The sequence below is a fragment of the Chaetodon trifascialis genome, chromosome 15, assembly GCF_039877785.1.
Source record: "Chaetodon trifascialis isolate fChaTrf1 chromosome 15, fChaTrf1.hap1, whole genome shotgun sequence".
Lineage (NCBI taxonomy): Eukaryota > Metazoa > Chordata > Actinopteri > Chaetodontiformes > Chaetodontidae > Chaetodon > Chaetodon trifascialis.
The window spans coordinates 15,851,352-15,873,139 of NC_092070.1; positions in this window are offsets into that span (position 1 = coordinate 15,851,352).

Sequence of the window (21,788 nt, forward strand, 5' to 3'; positions counted from 1 at the left end):
TGTATGGTCTGTGTGTGTGTGTGTGTGTGTGTGTGTGTGTGTGTGTGTGTGTGTGTGTGTGTGTGTGTGTGTGTGTGTGTGTGTGTGTGGCTCAGCTGTTCTGATAAGGATCTCTGAAACAGCGTTTGAATCAGCAAGGTGTAAAGATGTGCACAACAGGAGCGCGAGCACACACACACACAGGTCAAGCTGTGTTTGGCCTGCTGGGCGAGGAGAGAGAACAGCTTGTCCATTGTGTGTGTGTGTGTGTGTGTGTGTGTGTGTGTGTGTGTGTGTGTGTGTGTGTGTGTGTGTGTGTGTGTGTGTGTGTGTGTGTGTGTGTGTGTGTGTGTGTGCGTGTGTGTGTGTGCGTGTGCGTGTGTATTAGCGAGCCAGATCTAGCCGTCCTCTCCTGCTAACCTTTTACTCTACAGGTTCTCTACTTTTGGTCCAGGTCATGCTAAGCACCTTGGATAATGTTTTGCTCTTTCAATTGTGCTTTTAGTGCGATGGCCTTAGCATGAAGGACTTTTGGTACGGCCATCAAGCTTATGAAAGTCAGCAGTTCTCTCATTTGTTCGTGTCTTTCTCTGCTTTAGTCCACATCCTCTTGAAAGAACAGAGTGCCATGGTCAAGGTGACTGTAGTTTACATGAGACTGAAACTGTTTCATCCTCTGAGAGCTTCACAGATAGTAAATAATCAGCTGAATAATTAAGACAAGAGGTGGTTCCGGATTGATCCTTGCTCATGAGGGAATTGTTGGGTCTCTGTAGATAAAAGAGCTCAGCCCGTACCAGCTCTATATGGAAAGTGCCCTGAGACAACTTCTGTTGTGAGATGGCGCTATACAAATAAAACTGAATTAATTGAAATCCAGATGAACAGATTTTCAGACAGCAGCGCATAATTTTACATTCTGTTTTCAGCTTAACCTTGTTACACACTTGCACAAGGAGGCTCGTGTTCAGCTCATTCAGGTTTTGGTAAAAGTTTAATGAGCAGGCAGACGTTCGTGCATATAGAGATTTCTTCTCCTCATGCTTCATCAGCTTCGACAGACACCTGCAAGCAGTGACGCAGATATACGTTGCACTAAAAATAAACTAGTTCTCCTGTCATGTTTTTATTGGAATAAGAGTAAATCCAGCCAGCTGTTTGCAGCTGAGTTAAACATTCTTTCTGCACCAGTCAAGCTTTTGTAACAGGGAGGCGAAGCATGGTGCGCACAACGTTTGTGGGTTTAATCAAGGATATGCATACAACTGCAACTAATCCTCTTACACTTTAGTGAAGTTTTCTATATTCAGTTGTTATGGGTCACTGGGTCCAACAATAACAAATGCACCAACGGAGGTCTATACAAGGGCAGGTGTGCCTTGCCTCTAGCTGTGCTGAGGGAGTACATGTCTTAGATAACGGCCCTCCCTCCCAGCTGCTGCCGCCGTCGTGGCTGAAACTCTGTGTTCAGGGATATCTTCTTCCTGCGTATGTTCCAGCCACTGCATTGTCCTGCTTAGTCCTTGTTAATGTTAATAACAACACCAAAATGTTGTGTTCTTGCTCATATAAATAGCTTGGACAGCGAGCGTTGTTTCATAATGTGAATGGGACAAAATGAGAACCCACGACAGGAATAACTACCGTTAACAGATATACTAATGGGAGGTGACAAGTTTACTGTTTTTTTTGTTTGTTTGTTTGTTTGGTTGGTTGTTTTTTTCTTTTGTCTTTTCCTGGTAGATGTATTTAGAAAAAGAAAATCCTGGTGTGCACATTCACCCAAATTTCTGTTCAGACACAGGATGTAGAAAGTCTATTTAAATTCTTATAAAATTGTAAAATTTGAACACTCACATGATCTGATCTGCAGGGTTGTTTTAATCGGCATAATGACATGCATTGTCATTATGCCGATTAAAACAGGGTCTCATTACATGTATGGTGCATAATTGCAACTCATTATAAAAGCAGGCTGCTAATTGTTATGGTACATCTTGTATGTATGTAAAAGAACACATTATAACTTTGTCACATGCATCAGATATGGGCACTAGGTAGACTGTTACAATTGTTTGTATTTATCATGTCATGTTTTTATACATGAATACTGTGAATGAATGACTGTAAGTGTACATGCAGTATGTGTATCACTCACAAAAATCAGATATTCAAACATAATTCAGATAGAAATGATAAAAAAGACATTTCTTTTAATATAAATTTAGGAGTTTGCTGCCCACATGCCTAATACTGAGGGGACAAAAACAGAGTTCACACTGTGTGTCTTCCTGACCAACTCTTGTTTTAACCAGTATTGATATTAAGGCTGGCTTTTTATTATGGTCATGTGCCTGAAAAGGCTTAACTATATGGCCTCTAAACATCATAGATACAGAGAGGAAATAAATTATGAATCCGTTTGCAAAAACGAATATTTTAATGACATAAAATTGATTTGCGTCATGCTGTTGAATTCAATTGTTGAATTTAATCATTAATTCTGGTCTCTTCGCTAAACAATGACTCAAACAGCCGGGTAGTATCTGAACAACATATGGGTCATACTTACAAATACAAATACATTAAAAAAAAAAGAAAAAAAGAAAAAAAAGAAACATGAGACTGTCCTCCAAACGGTGACGCAGCATCAAAATGCAAAATGTCATCTGCTTACTCACCGGTGACAAAGTCCTCTAGCTGCTGTAGTAACAACAATGTGAGCAAAGGAGGAAGTCGGAGGATGTTTTAACAGTGACAAAGCCTGACTTTAACCTGGGAGACCGCTCTTCATTCCCCATTTCGTACAAGTCAGCATTGGGTTTTTTTAGTCTAAACTTAACCAAACATTAACCGTAGTGTTGTCACATCATTTTTTCAACAGTGATTTGTAACGGTGCACAGCAAATGATGCCGTTTGCCAACAGAGGCGTCAGATTTGTTGTTTCAGTTTGAAAAATTGGCACAAAAAACTGTGATATAAATATCACTTGTAACTTACTAGACTACATTTCGAGAGATCTGCCTTTGCAGCTCATTAAGAATAAAAATAAAAACGGAGGAAATAACTGTGACTAAGTTCAGTTTCATCTTTGTGAACTGAACTCTGAGTGAACTCTTGTGAAGTGTGAACTTGCACAACACTGTTTGCAGGTCTAAACTGCAACTGCTGTTAATTTTCTTTGTAATAGGTTGTCTTCATTTCTAATGTGTCCCTGTATTCGCAGAGTACAGACAGTCCCTGGAAATAGTTTCCACTCAGGGTCAAAGTAACAAACTGTGAGAGCTAAGCTAGGAACACAGCAATATACAGCACACTGTGTGTTGATACATTATGCTGCAAAGCTGTGAATGCATGGGTACAGTAAGTACACAAGCAGACATACCCTATCCACCCTCAAAAGAGATATATTAATGGCACACACACCAACAAAGAGCATTCACTTGTGCAGCCAGCACAAGACAAAAATGATTTTATCATGCTTGCTGAAAATCCTATTCAATTTTGGAGAACAATTTAGCATTAGAGGCGGTTCTTGTATGAATACACATATAATTTTCTTTTCACCGTGTTGCTAACAGGCGAACAAAATGTTACGGACTCTTCAAAGGCTCCAAGGAAATGCATGAAAAATGAAAAAGTGGATACAGCCAGTCTTCATAACCCATTACAGGATGACCACACTAATCACATTAAAGTGTGACATCAAACACACTCTCTGTCACTGCCTCTACATCCTTTCATCTAATCCAAAATTTGCTTTTACCGGCGCTACTAAGCAACCCTAAGAAACGCAAATTCTCTCCACCTCTTCTCTAGTTCAATACATCTGACACATGATAAGTGACCCAACAGATGTCATTAAACCATTACGTTTGTGAACAGGGTCTGGATTTAGTTTGAGGGGGCATATACATCAACAATGTGGCCACACTCGACACAGTGAGGCAACACCGGATTATTCAAAAGTCACCATCTGTCTTACATTACCTGGCTGTCCGTCACTGTCCAGTGTGCTTGAGGCAGAGGGAGAACATTGTGTAATTCTGCAGAATACATGGTGTGAAAAAGTTTGCCGTGAAAAATGTTTTTTTTGTGTGTGTGTGTGTGTGTGTGTAAGAACATTCCAATTGAAAAAAGTAAATAAATAAGACAAGGAACTGAAGCTCAGTGAGACAGTCGAAGCAGTGACAGGGGGATTGTGCAAGCAGTTCAGTTGTTGAGCAAAATAAGCAGATTGGCATCAGTAAGTGACAGTCTGTTTCAGAAGGTCCTTAGTGCTAATTAGCAGCATATGCTAAAAGTCCTTATGCTGTGGGTTGCATAACTTCTATTTCATAACTGAAATTGTGACAGAAGCAAGAATGTACTTTGAGAGAAACACAAGTCAGATTCAACATGATGGTGGCCGATAAAAGTCACCTACTGCTTTACAGTTCTTGACTAATGCCTTATAAAAATGGATTATGTTTGTCGAAAGTGATTGTTGACCTGAATGTGCAAAGAGAAAAAGAGATATTAACTTCAGGAAATCTGCTCAGTGAAATAAGTATACAAGTTACAACCCAGCTCTAACCCTACCCTAATGCCCTTATCTAACCCTAACCCTAACCCTAAACCTAACCCTGACCCTGACCCTGACCCTGCTAACCCTATTTAAAGTTATTGAATACCTCATATATTTGTAAATGGGAGGAATGCATCAGTTTTTTTCAGAACACTAAACTTGGTCCATATGGCCTCCAAGATATTCAGCTCCCCACTCATGTCACTGGCCGCATTATATGTGATTGAATATTCCACAAGGCCCAGAAAATCGAAACAAGGTTTTGTCCTTGTCTGTTTCTTCAAATGACGGTGAATCACAAGAATCAAAATAAGATCTTATTTTCACCAGACTGCTTTCCCAGAGGTGATGAATAAAAAGCCGGCACTGGTTCCACTCCAGTAAGTTTGCTTTGTTATTGATATATTCTTGCTGCATTTTTAAAGTTGTTGTCAAGCTGCTGACAATCGGTTGGGTTCATGATAACACTGCAAAATAAGATGGTTGAGAAACCGTGGTTTAATCGATGCCTGCAGATCTTCACTACCAAGAACTTGGAACACTTGAATTTTTCAAAGCAATTAAATCCTCTTGGCAGCAACAGCAAGATATTCCCAGGTGATACACAGTGGAGTCAGATACACACCAGTACACTTTGTTCTTAGTAAGGCTTAAGTAGCCCGGTTGCCTGAGGTCAGACAAGCACTGGGTGCACAGAGTTGTTCATTGGGGATGTTGATCATTATCCCGATCCATAAACATAGCCAGTCAAATTAAAATATGATGGATGCTCTGGACACTAAATTTGCCATGACGCAGAGTGAGATGAGGTGGCTTGTAGGTTGAGGTCAGAGCTCAGGTAAAGAGGGCACTACGGTTCAGTATTTGCATGTGTGAATGAGCTCATACAGTTGTTGCGTGTGTTATGTACATCAGCTGTATATTACTGCACCTGTTCACCCCCGCGTCCATTCTCACATTACTGAACATCAAATCCTCCATATGGTTAGTCCCTGCAGCCATGGTGGACCCTGAGACACTAATGCACTCAGACCAGTCGGGGTCAATTATACATAATTAGCTTGGTGCAGTGGCTAAGCTAACAGGCAGCCAGTATTGACCCAGTCTGTCATTTAGCCAGCTCACCGTGTGCACCCGCTGCTGTTAATGGCTGTTTTGGGCCCAAGAGTTCCAGCTAGTCAGTGACACACAGACTGTGGGACATGGCCTTGTGTTCTCTCATCTTGTCACATGGTCCAAGAACCTACAGACATTACAGCCAGCCATTTTTAGCAACAGGAACATGAGAGGAAATTCTATTTTGGTCACTTCCACGTGGAACATTTGACAATTTTGACTCCTTCCTAACCTAGCCAAGTCACCCGTACTCTCGTGCGTTTGTGTTTACACTGAGTTGTCCTTGCATTTATCAGCACACTGAGTGAAGTAGGTGCCAGCAGAAGGGCAGAGAGTCATACAGGCAGAGAGACCTTGTCTTCTTATCACTTAGCTCACTGCCTCTCACTCTTATCCTCTGCTTCTTTCAGCATCCTGCACTCAACACCAGTCTGGCCTATTGGTATTTCAGGCAAAATATGAGGAGGTGAAACAGCAGCTTGTGAATCAACTAGCCCACCAGCTTAGTGCGCAAAGACGAATGAAATCCCCAGCTGTGGAGCAACGTGTCACTTATAAAAAGCGGACTCCAGGAAAAGAGGTTGAAAGTTCTTATTTATAATTGGAGTGCATTTATGTGCAGTTACAGCCATTAAGATTTTTACCTGAATTCACCCAGTCAGGCTATTTCATGGAAACAGTAACTCTGTGAACTCTGTGATCCTGAAAACCTCTGTACTCAATCAACCCTGGCCACATAATAAAGTGCATGTGATCATAAATGCAACGTTTACAACAGAAACCACAGTACATGGTCTATTCCTATCACGTCTGCCCACCCATGACTATGTCTTTCTATTGTCAAAATGATACTGAAGACATGTCAGAACACATCAGTCAGATTGCTCAGCGACTGAGCTCTATTTTTTCACTTCTTTGCGTACAAGCTTTTACTTATTTACTGCACATTCAGGAATCAGGGTTGCAGATAAGGTACGAAGCCACCTATAACCTCTGTTAACAAGCATCATTAGGTGGGTACAATTAGTAATTCTCCTCCTTTGTCTGCTGCCTCATAGCATAAGCCTTTCGCTCAGAATGTATTTTGACATGCAGCAGTAAGGAAACCTCAGGTGTAAATAATAAAATGAATGAAGGATGAATTCCATTTAGCTGCTTCAGTTTCAGAGTCCTGGTGTTGTGTGTGCCGCCTCACTGTCACGGCTTACTGGGACACAATGGCTTTGTTAATGTGATCAGAAACACCTGTGCTTTTCCTGCTGCACCTCACCCACAAGCAAGTCTCGAGCACCATCTACAAAAGAAGTCAACTGCCCCAGGACCCCATTTGGCCCCAAGTCCACCATGTGTCATTTGTTTGTTCTATTCTTAGACCTTCAGCACCTCCGTTTAAACTGTGTTAAAATGGTTAATATCCCGCAATAAATGTTATCTTTATCATGTTCCAGTATTTGTTGTGGGTACACCTGTGCTGTCTCATCCCCCCTCAGGCGTCTGCCATTAATCACATGACCAATTGCCATCTTTCTGCACAGCAGCTCTTAGTTCAGTCATTCACTCCTCACTATAAATAGAAGACTGTTCCCCCACTTCAGTTTTCCAGATTGTTAATGTTGCTACTGGGTGGACTTTTGTTCCAGTTACAGTATGTCACCTGACCATCTCTTCTCAGTGACATTTTCAGTAACTTTCTTCTTCTTCTTATAGGGCTGCTGACCTTGTGCATGAAGGTAAATCAAACAGATTAATGCAGCAGCTGCACTCACACAGGGGAAGAGGCGGATGCGCTGATTTGAGTGATTGCAGCCGACAAATTTTAACCCACTATTTACTCTACTTTATATTCAACAATTGAGGTTTAGCATCGCAAACCAGGTATACTAAGGTGACCCAGAGGCCAAAAGGGGGAAAAGACTGAATCGGGTGAGGGAGCAGTACTGCCTCATCAGAGCCCTTCCACTGCTGCTGGTTCAAAGGAAGGTACAAAGGTGAAGAGTCTGGCTGCGAACAGCAGGAGACAAGCTTTTCTCGCTGTGGACTAATTGGCTGGCTACCATCAGCAGCCACTGACAGTCTTTAATGGTGAAAATGTTAGGCTTCTGCCAAATGATGTAATGGTGAGACATTTCTAACACTGATTTTATTGGAGATTTCCTCTTCAAATGCTAGATTTTTGTGACAGCTTGTTACAAGAGAGCTATGTTGGATTTGACCCTTGTTTCACACATATACACGCTAACATGTGCTTCTTCCGTGCTACATAAAGTAATACTCCAATTCCTCTGTGAAATAAATAAATCGAAACAGAATTTGCAAACCAATTATTTACCCGCAGCGGTTTTATGAAGTGTTCCTGAGCTCATGTAGTAATATCCTTCATACAATCATGTGTTCACAAAGTGGTGAACCTCGCTCCATCCTTGCTTGTGAATGACTGAGCCTTTCGATGATGCACCTTTCATACCCAGTCATGATGCTATCACCTGTTACCAATCAACCTGTTTACCTGTGGAATGTTCCAAACGGGTGTTTTTGGAGCATTCCACAACTTTCCCAGCCTTCTGTTGCTCCTGTCCCAACTTGTTTGAACCACGTCGCTGCATCAAACTCAGAATAAGCAGATGAGGTGAGATGAGGTCAAACATTAACTATATTGTCTTTGTACTATTTTCAATTGAGTGTATGTCAAAAAGGATTTTTTTCTTTTTTGGAATCAGGATTGGATGAGTGATGATATGAATATGTTGCATGGTCTTGTTGCCTTAATGCCATCAAGGTGGTGAGAGGTTTAATAGTAAACATCGAAAGATATTCGGATGTGTGCACTTGCAGCCAGAATAAAATAGTTAAAAATGTTCTTGGCTCTTCTGTGATCCATACTCTATATAAGCTATTTAGCAAAATAAACAAAAAAAAACCTCTCTGCATATGAAGAAAGCCCTAAAGCCTCTCGCACCAGTGCTAAGGGGCCTGAATAATTTAAGGTTCATTAGTTTGTACATTGATTTTGATGTACAACCCCGTACAGTCTCGTGTTTGCAATTTGAGCAACACATTGTAAACTAAGATACAAAAATCCCCAAGCAGGGTCTCTGAAAATGCCTATTTGTATGATGTGTGTGTGTCTCTAGTCGTATTTATGTGTGGTTTGTGGTCCATGTGATAGCTTCCTGTTTACATATTTGATCAAAGTCCAAAAAATTGTCAAAGCATATCAGCTCAAAGACACACACGCACATCAGAGGGCTATCGTGTCCAACTTGAAGACCACTGTACCAGCACACGAAGCATGGCTGTGCATGCTGCCTATGTAATTATTTGAAGAGAACGTGCATATAAGCCTTGTTAGTGGAACAGTAGGAATGTCCGTGCTGACCACTGAGCGCTAACCGTCCCAGCAGTTGGCGGGATTGGCGTCACACTGAGTCAGAACCGACGCTGGTTACACAGTGTGGATGTAAACAAAAACAGAGAAAATGGGCAGTTTGTGTGTGTGATGTGGGCATGCATATGATTTACTGTGGCTCATCTTGTGTTATGAAATCCTATGAGCCGCAGCACCGGGACAGATACTCTCTCACACACAAGGGGTGAATGTGAAAATTGCTGTAATAATCATGATGTCAAAACTTGCAGCGGGATGAATCAAAAAATTGTTTAAAAATATCACTCTTCATATTAAAAAATGCTTGTTGGATTCAGGGGGAGACGAGAAGGCTTTTAGTGGGATTAGTCATGACCAGGTGTGCATTAAAGCGCGATGAAATCTGTCATGCAGACGTGATGCAGGGAGAGAATTTTGAGTATTATATAGGCGTCATTGCAGTCAGCACAACTAGAATTTGCTGAAAATTAGATTCATGCAAAAACGTCTTTAAACAAACTGCATCACTCCTACATTGTTGTGGAGAATACGTGACTCATAGCTTGATTCAATTTTACACACAGGCCAGGTACTGTTTGGTCGGTGTTTCACACACCAGCCCAGGTGCCTGCTGAGAAGTTTATGTAATATTTGTTTGGGGGTTGGGTTGGCGAGACATAACTGCCTGCAGGGAGGGTCAACTGATGTTATTAGTCTTTGGTCTTAAAGGTGTGAGAACATGTGTTTGAGGTTAAATTAAATATATCAATCCTCACCAAAGACTTGCCACTTTTTTCTCTTTCCTTTCTTCCTCCCTCCCTCCCTCTCTTTTTGGTCTCTGCGTGAAGCTATTAGAGTTACGTAAACAGTGCTGCAAAGGGCAGCAGCACACTGACGTCTAAGGTTAAGCATTTATAAGATCACTCAGTGGTAGTCACATTTACCAACTCCACTGCTCTGTGAAGTAGCACCGGTTTGGAATTGACTATTACCCCTGATACAAGTCCACAGAATGCCTCATGGAAACAGTGAAACGCCCACATGGCTAATTTTCCAAAAGTGCTTTTCAGTGAGCTCCTTTGTCTGCAGACTCTCAAGAAGCAAATCATCTTATGTTACATCTGTACCATACAGCTCTGGATAACAGGCTGGGTGTTCACATGAAAATTTCCCTGTGTGTTACCTAAGTGGCCTTATTTCACCCTTGTTTTCACACCACTTCCACAGATACAGGTAAGTATGAGCTGAAGCCTAATTTGGGGGAGAACCTCTCACAGTTCACAGAATGATTAACCTGAGTGAACGCTTTATTTAAAGGCAGAATGAATGGGATTTCCCTAAAAAACAAAGCACAGACTCATACAAAAATAATACATCTTAATCATCACGTATGGCCCACCAGATGTTTGTGGCAGTGGTTTGTGCCATTCTGTGTGCATTTTGTTATTTTGCTGTGTTTGAGACATTTCTGGGCTGCACCCTTTGGGCAGTGGGTGTGTAGCCCCCAGCCAATAACAACATAGGGACCAGGTGCCAGATGGTAAACACATCCAAGAGGAAGCTGCGAAGAAACAATTGCAGATTTGACAGAACACAACAAAATTAAAGAGAGTTACAGAGGTTACTGAAGTTAGAACCTTTTTAAATGAAGTTTCATTATGACTGGATAAAAACATGAACATTATCTATACTATAGATAGATATTGAGATGTTTCAGTTTATTGATGGTTGGTGGTTGATTTTGAAACTCATACACACTCTGAAGCTTCATGCTTGAGCTAAGTTTTGGTCATCTGGGTCGTGTTGGAGGTAATGGAAATACATTTAGATATCTATAATACTATATCAGTTACTTCATCACATAATGCATCAGCACAGGCTATTCAGCAGCTATAAGTAATGTTAAATCTTTAGCAATATTCATTGGCAGGTACATAATCACTAATAATGTCATTATATTCCAAGACCCTACCATGTTCTGAACACACACATTACAACCACTGTTGTACAGGCATCAATATTACAAAGTAATTTTCATTTTGGAAAATAAAACAGCAAATTTAACAAATTATTGATTGATTTTACCTTGTTGCTTTGTGGGGACTTGCCTCCCTTATGGGGACAAAACGTAAAAATCGTTTGATTTTACTAAGCCTGAAGCCTTGGGTTAAGTTTGAGTAAGGGGTTAAGGTTAGATAAATAGAGGTTATGGTTAGGGTATGTCTTCAGGAAATTGATGTGAGTAATTAATGTAATTATATGACAAAAGTTTTCTAAAACTGTAAACTGAAAGGCCCCGTGGAGCAGAGGGGAGGCTTTCATGCTGGTTGTTAGTGTTGGGGATTAGCCTGCCCTTCAGGTTGTCTCAGGAAACATGTATATTGATCTGACTGACCTCCCTCTGTAAGGTGACTTCAGGTCTCCAGGTGCAAATAATCAGATGTGTTGGTCTGTGAATTCACTGCTCTTCAGTCCATTAGGAAAATAACCACCTGTTCAGAAGAATCCCAGCTCAGGCAGGTCAGACAAGGAGAACCCTCTGAACTGCCGTCTGTTCGGTGCATGCGAGGTTATCAACCAGCGTCAAATCGTCTCTGATAACTCACAGAAAGAAGCTGAGGATTCACTGCTGATAGTTCTAAGCTGTTGTGTCTGAGAGTCATCATCTCTCTAAATTCTAAAATTACATTGAAACCTTATGATTTTCTGGTTTTGCTTCCCTCAGAATGAAATGAGACTGGAGCCTGATATGCTCTCTAAAACAGATCAGGAGCATTCAATACTAAAAACACAGGTCTTACCCTACTTGTACATGTCTGCCATTGAGTCGAACAGAGTGATGTTTTGTTTCTCATATTTACAACCTCATGTTGTACGTCATGCAAGGAGCCCGACATCAGGTCGCATGTCATAGATAACAGCACAGCTGACAGATTGCTGGTTTATCAAAACATGCAGGTGGCCAGCAAACTAAAGCTGAACCGAGGCCAGGATTCTGATTGGCTCTGAAACCTGACGCTTTTGTATTGGAAACAGCAGGCTCATGCTTCATTCAACAGTTTCTCTGCAAGATGGCCCAGTCTGACATGCAATGGCCCAAAGTCTCACGCCATGTATACACAGAATGACCCCTCCTGCCCGCAGCATGCAAGACCCGGTGGCCTCTCCTGCACCACGAGGACTGAATGCATCAAGCTTTATCTCTCCATAGGGGCAGATTTTATCTCACCAAATTAAGCTGAGCAGCAGTGATTTCAAAGAGACAAACTTCACACCTTAAATTAATTGTTAAAAAATGTAACTTCTCACATTTTTCTTTCCTTGATTTTTCCAATAAACACAGCCGAACAGACTTGCAGACCAACTATGTCATTATTACACACATAGTCTCTTACCATTGCTTTGAACCAGGCTGGTAAAATTGGCTTTTTTGCATTTTTGTATTTAGTTGCAAGCAAAGATTGGCATGTAAACAGGTTACATGGACACAAAAACAGCAAATTTGTTGGGGTTCTGGAAGCTGTCATCTTGTGAGGTGACAGATTTTGAACAGAAGGACAGGAACAAAACAAATGAATGTGATGGACTAATTTTTTGTCACAGTTTACCATTCATACAAAGGAACAATGCACAATATCTAACGAGAAAATCCTCATAGAGCACAAACCTCCCTTAAGGCTGCACAAACTTCTAAGGCATATTTCAAAAAATAGTACAAAGACAAAGGCACCTGCAAGTCCAACCATATGTCAGCATGTATGCATCTGATGTAATTAGGGCCCACACCTGTGCTGAATCAGGTGAAGCCTATGTTTGATTTTTGCTGATGCATATGGTTGGGATGTGCAGCAACTCCTTTGTGACCATATAGCAATACAAATAAAATTAATCTGCATCTAGGTCTCAATCTGCACCAGAAGTCACACACTGATAGATGGGATTGTCAATATGATATTTCTGAAGAATTCCAAAAAAATCCTTCTAAGAGTTTTTGTGCTTTTCACAACAATCATTTGTGCAAACTTCCATGCAAAAAAAGTGCCAAAAATTTAGCTCTGTCCATTTAAATTTGTAATGTTTAATTAGCGCCACCAATAGGGGAAATTTGGACATGATACGTGCACTGTATGTCCAAATCACCAAATGTGGTTTCAACCGCACAAATTTCTTTAAGATTGTGCCAAGTATGCATGCAAGGATTGCAGAATCAGTTAACAGAAAACACAATTCAATATCATTCAAAAAATATTCATTTTTTCAAGCTTTCAAGCCAAATGTGCCGTGTATGAACACTGACTCATTGAAATGAGTCATGTAGAAACTGTTTTGCAAATAATTTCGCTGTAATATCTGAAAGCAATTTTGGGAGCATGCAGAGTTTTTGCACTCTCACAGTCACATGGCCTGTTCATGTGTTAGAACAAATATTCTGCTGAATATGTAAACCCAGCAGACTTTCTTGGCCTTGCTGTAAGGGCAAATAGCTGCAGATACACTGACATCTAAATAGTGCTTCTGCGGCATGGGCCAAAAACAACCCCAGAAGCCTAAAGCCATGCGAGTCAACGTGGATCAGCTCAACATATCTCCACCAACACACTCACGCACGCACACATACAAACGCTCTTACGCACACAGGCACATATGCTCTCCTCCGCTGTAAATTAGATTTCTCACTGCTTATGTGTTACGCATGTTAGGCACAGGTGGCTGTTCATGTGTGACATGCCATCACAAGGAGCAGAGGCGATGGCGTGATGGCAAAAATGTCACTGCACTGTCTGCTGTCAGATTTCTAGGATACGTGTTTTACAACCCCGATTCCAAAGCATTTTGGATGCTGTAGTAACATCCTTTATACAATCATGTGTTCACAAAGTGGTGAACCTCGCTCCATCCTTGCTTGTGAACGACTGAGCCTTTCCAGGATGCCCCTTTCATGATACAATCACCTGTTACCAATGAACCTGTTTACCTGTGGAACGTTCCAAACAGGTGTTTTTGGAGCATTCCACAACTTTCACAAGCTTTCACTTTCACACTTTTACAAAAATCAGTGAAAATGATGAGGTCAAACATTAACTAGACAAATTCCCCTCGGCGGGAAATTTGGAGAGTGATACAGTGCGCAAACGCCGGGCCGTGTTGCTGACAGAGGTCAGTGTCCAGTACTAAAAACACAACGCAAAGCTAACATTAGCATATCAAAAAACACATTGAGAAGGTCTCAAACATCATTATAATGCCTTACCAATCATTTTAGCCAAGGTTAGCATGTTAGCATTAGCATGCTAAAATTAGCATGTCAAATATCACATTAAAAACCTCTGAACCCCCATTAGAATGCGATGAACATTCATTTTAACGTATGTTAGCATATTAGCATTAGCATGCTAACATTAGCATGTTAGCACGCCAAACCGACATCAACAGGTATACCTCTAGGCACCAACAAGTTCATAGGACCTCATGTTAGCATTAGCATGTTAGCATTGTGGCTAACGCTAACAGGCCAACATCACTCATTACATCACCAACACATACAACTCACCAGTAGGTAGCTTGGCTGTGGCTGGTTAGCATGTCACTACAGAGCTTAATGGAGAACTGATCATTTGACTGAGCTGCACAGCTGCAGCTCAAGCTACATATGTGTGTGTGTGGGAGAGGCAATTAGGCTCAGAGGTTGCCATGGAAACTTGAGGTGGCCTGATCCATGATGTCACCCACTCAGACACAGGTGCGGACACACATGCATTTGATTGGAGTCAATGAGGAGCAGACACAGAAATGTCTGAATTTCGCCTCTGCGCACCCCTCGAACAAACGCTTCTCACACGAAGACCGAAAGTCCTATTGCCAAAATTTTTTCACCGTCAGAGCCACAAGGCTTTGCTGTACACGCTGATCACTTTGTTTTTTCGCTGGGGTCAAAATTGCGGATTTTACAGCGAGTTAAAAACATGGTTGGTTTCTGTTTCTCCTGTTTTTGATTTGTATTGGACCTTATGGGCGAGGTCAGAGGTACTCTCCTCGCTCAGAGGATCATAACTCAAAAACCGTAAGTCCTATCGCTTAGCCAGGCACATCGTGAGAATCAGCACAAGTGGCACTACAACTCTGGAAATTTTGACGCACGTGGAGCGAAATTTGTGCTTTGGAGGAGCGTTGAAAGACGAAAGTTTCAGGCAATTTTCAGAGCTTCTCTCCACTCTGGCAGTTAAACCCCTCCACTCTAACACAACATTCCGTGCAATACACACTCATTATAAAGTCACAATTTTTCCCAAAAACGGTCACGGTCATTGAACGGCGACTGATCAAAAACTACATGACCTATCAAAACGAGATTTAAGACACCAATAGACGAGATTTGTGTCTACGTTTTAAAGTTGGAATGGCGTCTCTAGGTGAAAGTATGCCGGAGCAGTAGCCCTTTGAAAAAGGGGGAGATTTTTTTGCATTTTTCGGCTCGTCCCATTCATTTCTTATGGGAAACGCATGAGACGAGCCTGAGAAACGTCTGAATTTGGCCTCTGCGCACCCCTCGAACAAACGCTTCTCACACGAAGACCGAAAGTCCTATTGCCAAAATTTTTTCACCGTCAGAGCCACAAGGCTTTGCTGTACACGCTGATCACTTTCTTTTTCCGCTGGGCTCAAAAAAGCGGATTTTACAGCGAGTTAAAAAACGGTCGGTTTCTGTCTCTCCTGTTTTTGATTTGTATTGGACCTTATGGGCCAGGTCAGAGGCGCTCTCCTCGCTCAGAGGCTGAGAACTCAAAAACCGTGAGTTCTATCGTTTAGCCAGGCACATTGTGAGAATCAGCGCAAGCGGCACTACAACCCTGGAAATTTTCACGCGCGTAGAGCGACATTTGTGCCTTGGAGGAGCGTGGAAAGACGAAAGTTTCAGACAATTTTCAGAGCGTCTCTCCACTCTGGCAGTTAATCCCCTCCACTCTAGCGCGAACATTCCGCGCAATACACACCCATTGAAAATCCAGCGGTTGCCGTGGGGACGACGTTTTGCGTTTTTCGCGTCTTACGACGCGAAAAACGCGTATTCTGTAGAGAAAAATAATAGCCATCGATTCCCGATCGAGCCGCACGTTTTGATATATAATTTGCCTGGGTGCTGCCTATCGTTTATGACTAGTAGCGAACCGAAAAAAGGTACGGAAGAGGAAAAATAATACTAGACAAATTCCCCTCGGCGGGAAATTTGGAGAGTGATACAGTGCGCAAACGCCGGGCCGTGTGCCAAACGCCGGGGCACGCGGCTAGCGCTAGCAAATGAGCACGGCAACCCGAAATGACAAGTCCAACCCGTTCATAGGACCCAATTTCAGCATCGGCGACAATGCTTAGCTGACATTAGCATGTCAGAAAACACATTGAGAAGGTCTCAAACGCCATTAGAATGCCTTTCCCCATCATTTTAACGCATGTTAGCATGTTAGCATTAGCATGCTAACATTAGCATGTCAAATAACACATTAAAAACCTCTGAACCACCATTAGAACGCAATGTACATTCATTTTAACGCATGTTAGCATGTTAGCATTAGCATGCTAACATTAGCATGTTAGCACAACAACCCGACATCACTAGTCAAACCTCCACGCACCACCAAGTTCATAGGACCTCATGTTAGCATTAGCATGTTAGCATTGTGGCTAATGCTAAGAGCCCAACATCACTCATTACATCACTAACATATACAACTCACCAGTAGGTAACTTGGCTGTGGCTGGTTAGCATGTCACTACAGAGCTTAATGGAGAACTGATCATTTGACTGAGCTGCACAGCTGCAGCTAAAGCTACATATGTGTGTGTATGGGAGAGGCAATCAGGCTCAGAGGTTGCCATGGAAACTTGAGGTGGCCTGATCCATGATGTCACCCACTCAGACACAGGTGCAGACACACATGCATTTGATTGGAGTCAATGAGGAGCAGACACAGAAATGTCTGAATTTGGCCTCTGCGCACTCCTCGAACAAACGCTTCTCACACGAAGACCGAAAGTCCTATTGCCGAAATTTTTTCACCATCAGAGCCACAAGGCTTTGCTGTACACGCTGATCACTTTGTTTTTTCGCTGGGGTCAAAATTGTACATTTTACAGCGAGTTAAAAACATGGTTGGTTTCTGTTTCTCCTGTTTTTGATTTGTATTGGACCTTATGGGCGAGGTCAGAGGTACTCTCCTCGCTCAGAGGATCATAACTCAAAAACCGTAAGTCCTATCGCTTAGCCAGGCACATCGTGAGAATCAGCACAAGCGGCACTACAACTCTGGAAATTTTGACGCACGTAGATCGAAATTTGTGCTTTGGAGGAGCATTGAAAGACGAAAGTTTCAGGCAATTTTCAGAGCTTCTCTCCACTCTGGCAGTTAAACCCCTCCACTCTAACACAACATTCCGTGCAATACACACTCATTATAAAGTCACAATTTTTCCCAAAAACGGTCACGGTCATTGAACGGCGACTGATCAAAAACTACATGACCTATCAAAACGAGATTTAAGACACCAATAGACGAGATTTGTGTCTACGTTTTAAAGTTGGAATGGCATCTCTACGTGAAAGTATGCCGGAGCAGTAGCCCTTTGAAAAAGGGGGAGATTTTTTTGCATTTTTCGGCTCGTCCCATTCATTTCTTATGGGAAACGCATGAGACGAGCCTGAGAAACGTCTGAATTTGGCCTCTGCGTACCTCTCGAACAAACGCTTCTCACGCCTACACCGAAACTCCTATTGCCAAAATTTTTTCACCGTGAGAGCCACAAGGCTTTGCTCTACAAGATGATCACTTTCTTTTTCCGCTGGGCTCAAAAAAGCGGATTTTACAGCGAGTTAAAAAATGTCTGACTTCTGTCTCTCCTGTTTTTGATTTGTATTGGACCTTATGGGCGAGGTCAGAGACGCTCTCCTCGCTCAGAGGCTGAGAACTCAAAAACCGTGAGTTCTATCATTTATCCAGGCACATTGTGAGAATCAGCGCAAGCGGCACTACAACCCTGGAAATTTTCACGCGCGTAGAGCGAAATTTGTGCCTTGGAGGAGCGTGGAAAGACGAAAGTTTCAGACAATTTTCAGAGCGTCTCTCCACTCTGGCAGTTAATCCCCTCCACTCTAGCGCGAACATTCCGCGCAATACACACCCATTGAAAATCCAGCGGTTGCCGTGGGGACGACGTTTTGCGTTTTTCGCGTCTTACGACGCGAAAAACGCGTATTCTGTAGAGAAAAATAATAGCAGACCGAGTCCGATCGAGCCGCACGTTTTGATATATAATTCGCCTGGGTGCTCGCTATCGTTTTTGACTAGTAGCGAACCGAAAAAAGTACGGAAGAGGAATAATATTAAAAAAAATAATAAGAAGAAGAAGAAGAAGCGCACAGAAGAACAATAGTGTTCAGTGCTTCGCACTGAACACAGCAGGGGCTTCGCCCCTGCTGTGTTCAGTGCTCAGCACTGTATCACTAATTAAGAAGAAGAAACACGCAGAAGAACAATAGTGGTTCAGTGCTTTGCACTGAACACAGCAGGGGCTTCGCCCCTGCTGTGTTCAGGCAAAAGCACTGTATCACTAATTAACATTCAATTGAGCATATGTCAAAAAAGGAAGAGCAAGTTATCACATTCTGCTTAATTTAAGTTCTACACAGCATCCCAACTTTTTGGAATCAGGGTTGTAACAATAAATAATCACTGCTTTCAGTCAGCCTGTTTCTCCTTCGGCCACGTAATGCTTCATTCAGAAAATTGAAAATAAAATCAAATCACAAAACACTTTGAAAAGAAAATAAATCTCTGTAGCTCCCGTCAACAAAACACTCTGAGACGGCTTTCCACAGTCTGCCTCGGCTGCTTCCTCAGCTTTTATGTTATTTTCACTGCTCCAATTTCCTTTTTTTTAACACAATTGGTTCCTCCGTAATAAAACATGCCTTTGGTGTTTTGAAAAATTGAAACAACATGTAGATTTACTCTTCACCCGATCAAAAAGCGCAATTTTGTTTTCACATCAGCTGTGAAGCACTGTGTCCTCACAGAGGGCCACAACATCTTTTTTTCCAGTCTTTTTTGTTCTCTTTACTAATTGATGAAGGCAAACATGGCTGAGAAGGAAATTAGTCTAATGCGTATGATTGGCCATGGCCTGAGTGGGCTGCAGCTGGTGTGTTTACTCTGCTTGAGGGCCACGTTGCCAGGACAGTGCATGTGTCGAGGTCCAGCCATGTAACAGAACAGGCTGTGAAGAGGGACAGAAACATGGTTCAAGACTAAAGACTTAAGAGTCAAGCTGTCCACAGACAAAGAGAGTGTGCCTGAGAGATACATTAGACTGGACTGTATGTTTGTGTTTCCTTCTGGGACTGGCCCTGGGCTGATTCTCAGGTGAGCAGCCAAGGTCTGTGTGTTTGTCATTGAGGTTCAACTGGGTGAAAAAGCTGATGTTTCTCTTTCTCTGACAAAACAAATAAAGAAACTGTGTTGGCTAAGTTCTTGCCATGACTTATTCTACCTCAGCTGTTACCAAGAAATGGGATCATTTGTCAAATGTCCATTTGAATCGAAAACTCATGCTTTTAAATCAGCCGTGTGATTTTTTTTTTTCTGAAGCTGATTTTTGATTATTTTTAAATGCGCTGCTCATGCACTATGCATAACCTCTCTGGGCATATGCTAGATACAGAGAGCTCTTGATGACAGCTATCTAAAATGCACAGCGAGTCTTTCCCTAAGGGCGAGAATATATATCATATTCCCTCCATCATGTTTTTCTGCAGACAATATATGGCAGTGCCTTGCAGAACAAGCCCTTCTGCACGTGTCCCGTTATACGCAGCACTGGGAACACACTGGCTTAGTTACTGACCAATAGCCAAAGGTGCAGCACTGGTCCACTCCACCCTGGTTACACAAACCCATCGCTCAAGCTTTGAACGACCTGGCTTAAGTACACCTATCTGATTTCATCCCCAATGCCCCACAGAGGGCTAAAAAAGGTCATCGGTGTTGGCAAGTGTTAGGTTGTACATGGAATCAAGGTAAATACCAAGACTTATGACTACGTTTTTCTTAGGCCTGTTGTGGCTATCGTGCAAAATGTCTTGGGGTTTTATTTGTATTTCAAGCATAGTTAGAGCATAGATGGGAATAGATAAGAAGGGACGGAGGGAGCAATGAATAATTTAAATGTCAACCTTCTGAACCTTGCTGACAGCCGTGTTGCTTCAGCTTAATCCAGTGATGATGCAGATTTGTAAACTCAGGGAATCTTGACACACCGACAGCACCACTGCTGTTAAAATGGCATTAAATGGCACAGGACATCTTAATTCAAATGGAAAGTCCTTAAAGGGCAGGTTATAGTCTTTCTAAAATGTTCAATGTCAAAGTGTGCGGTTTGGCTTATGATCTTTATCTGCCCTTCAAAAGGATATCTGATGGATATTATCTATGTATGTATCTATTAACTGTTATTCATAAAGTACACATAAAAAACAAAACAGGCTTGATAAAACAACAGCAAATGCAAGAAGTAATATGAAACAAGGGCAAAAACAATACATCAAGAAAAAGAGATCATACACAATAGCTGTTACAATGGATGCTGACACGAGTGACGCATTATTCACGAAGACTTTCTCTTTTAGGAGTAATTTTCTCTCCCTCCACGGATTCACAGGTGATAAGTGTAAGTAAAAGGTAATAAGTGGTTAAGGTGGCAAAGTGGATAAGCTGCGATTGAGTCACAAATAGCGGGCTCTATCTTTAGACTGTCTGTGGGGTACTTCAATTAACACATATGAGGAAGTCAATACAAATTGGATTGGATGCCTTGCAGGCACCAGTCACACCCAGCTGTTATTCAGTTGTAGGTTTGTGACATTATATTCACTGTTGCTTGCTCTCACAATGATCTAATGTTTATTCTAACTGAGCAGAAAATCTGGGTTTTTGCTTTTGCAGGTGGATAAATCCATTAAATATCTTCATTAACCTGAAAGATTTTAAAGGATCTGGACAGTAGCACTGCTTCTAGATGTCGTGCTTTAACTGTGTTGTGTTTTAGATTTGGAAACTCATCCCTGTTTATTCATCTTAACTGGATACTGTTTCCGTTCTCATGAGACCGTTGTCATAGCCTGTTTGTGTTCTTTGGTGTTCTAACAATGATTTTATGATGTCCTTTTGGCAATTGCTGTTGAAAAACAGATTTTAATCCAAATGATCTTTTTCCCTTAAATAAAGGAAACTGTGTTCTTTTTGCCAGTTATATGAGACTCTCAGCTCTCCTTCTACTACTGATGAGGACTGAGAGATGCAGCATAATGGTTAGAGTAACCGTACAACCTTATCTGATATCAAATCAAACTATTTGTGTAGCACCTTTCATACAGGTGAGGCCATTTCAAAGAGCATTACAGACAAACTGATAATAAAACACATACCGAGAGTAACACAATTTTTTAGAGTTATACACATGAGAATTTAGAAATGATGAAAAATTTAAAAATAAAAGCACTAAAATGGATTAAAAGTTAGCAAAAAGTGATAGAGGACAGTAGCAAATAAAACAGATAAGAGGAAATAAAAACATTTTAAATCTGACAAGGATACATACACATGGTGAAACTGAATGACACACAATGATGAACGTACATATCCATGAGCCTTGGCTTTTGAGCGACACATAAAATTGGATTCTAAAAGCAAAAAGCACACTTTTCCTCTTTC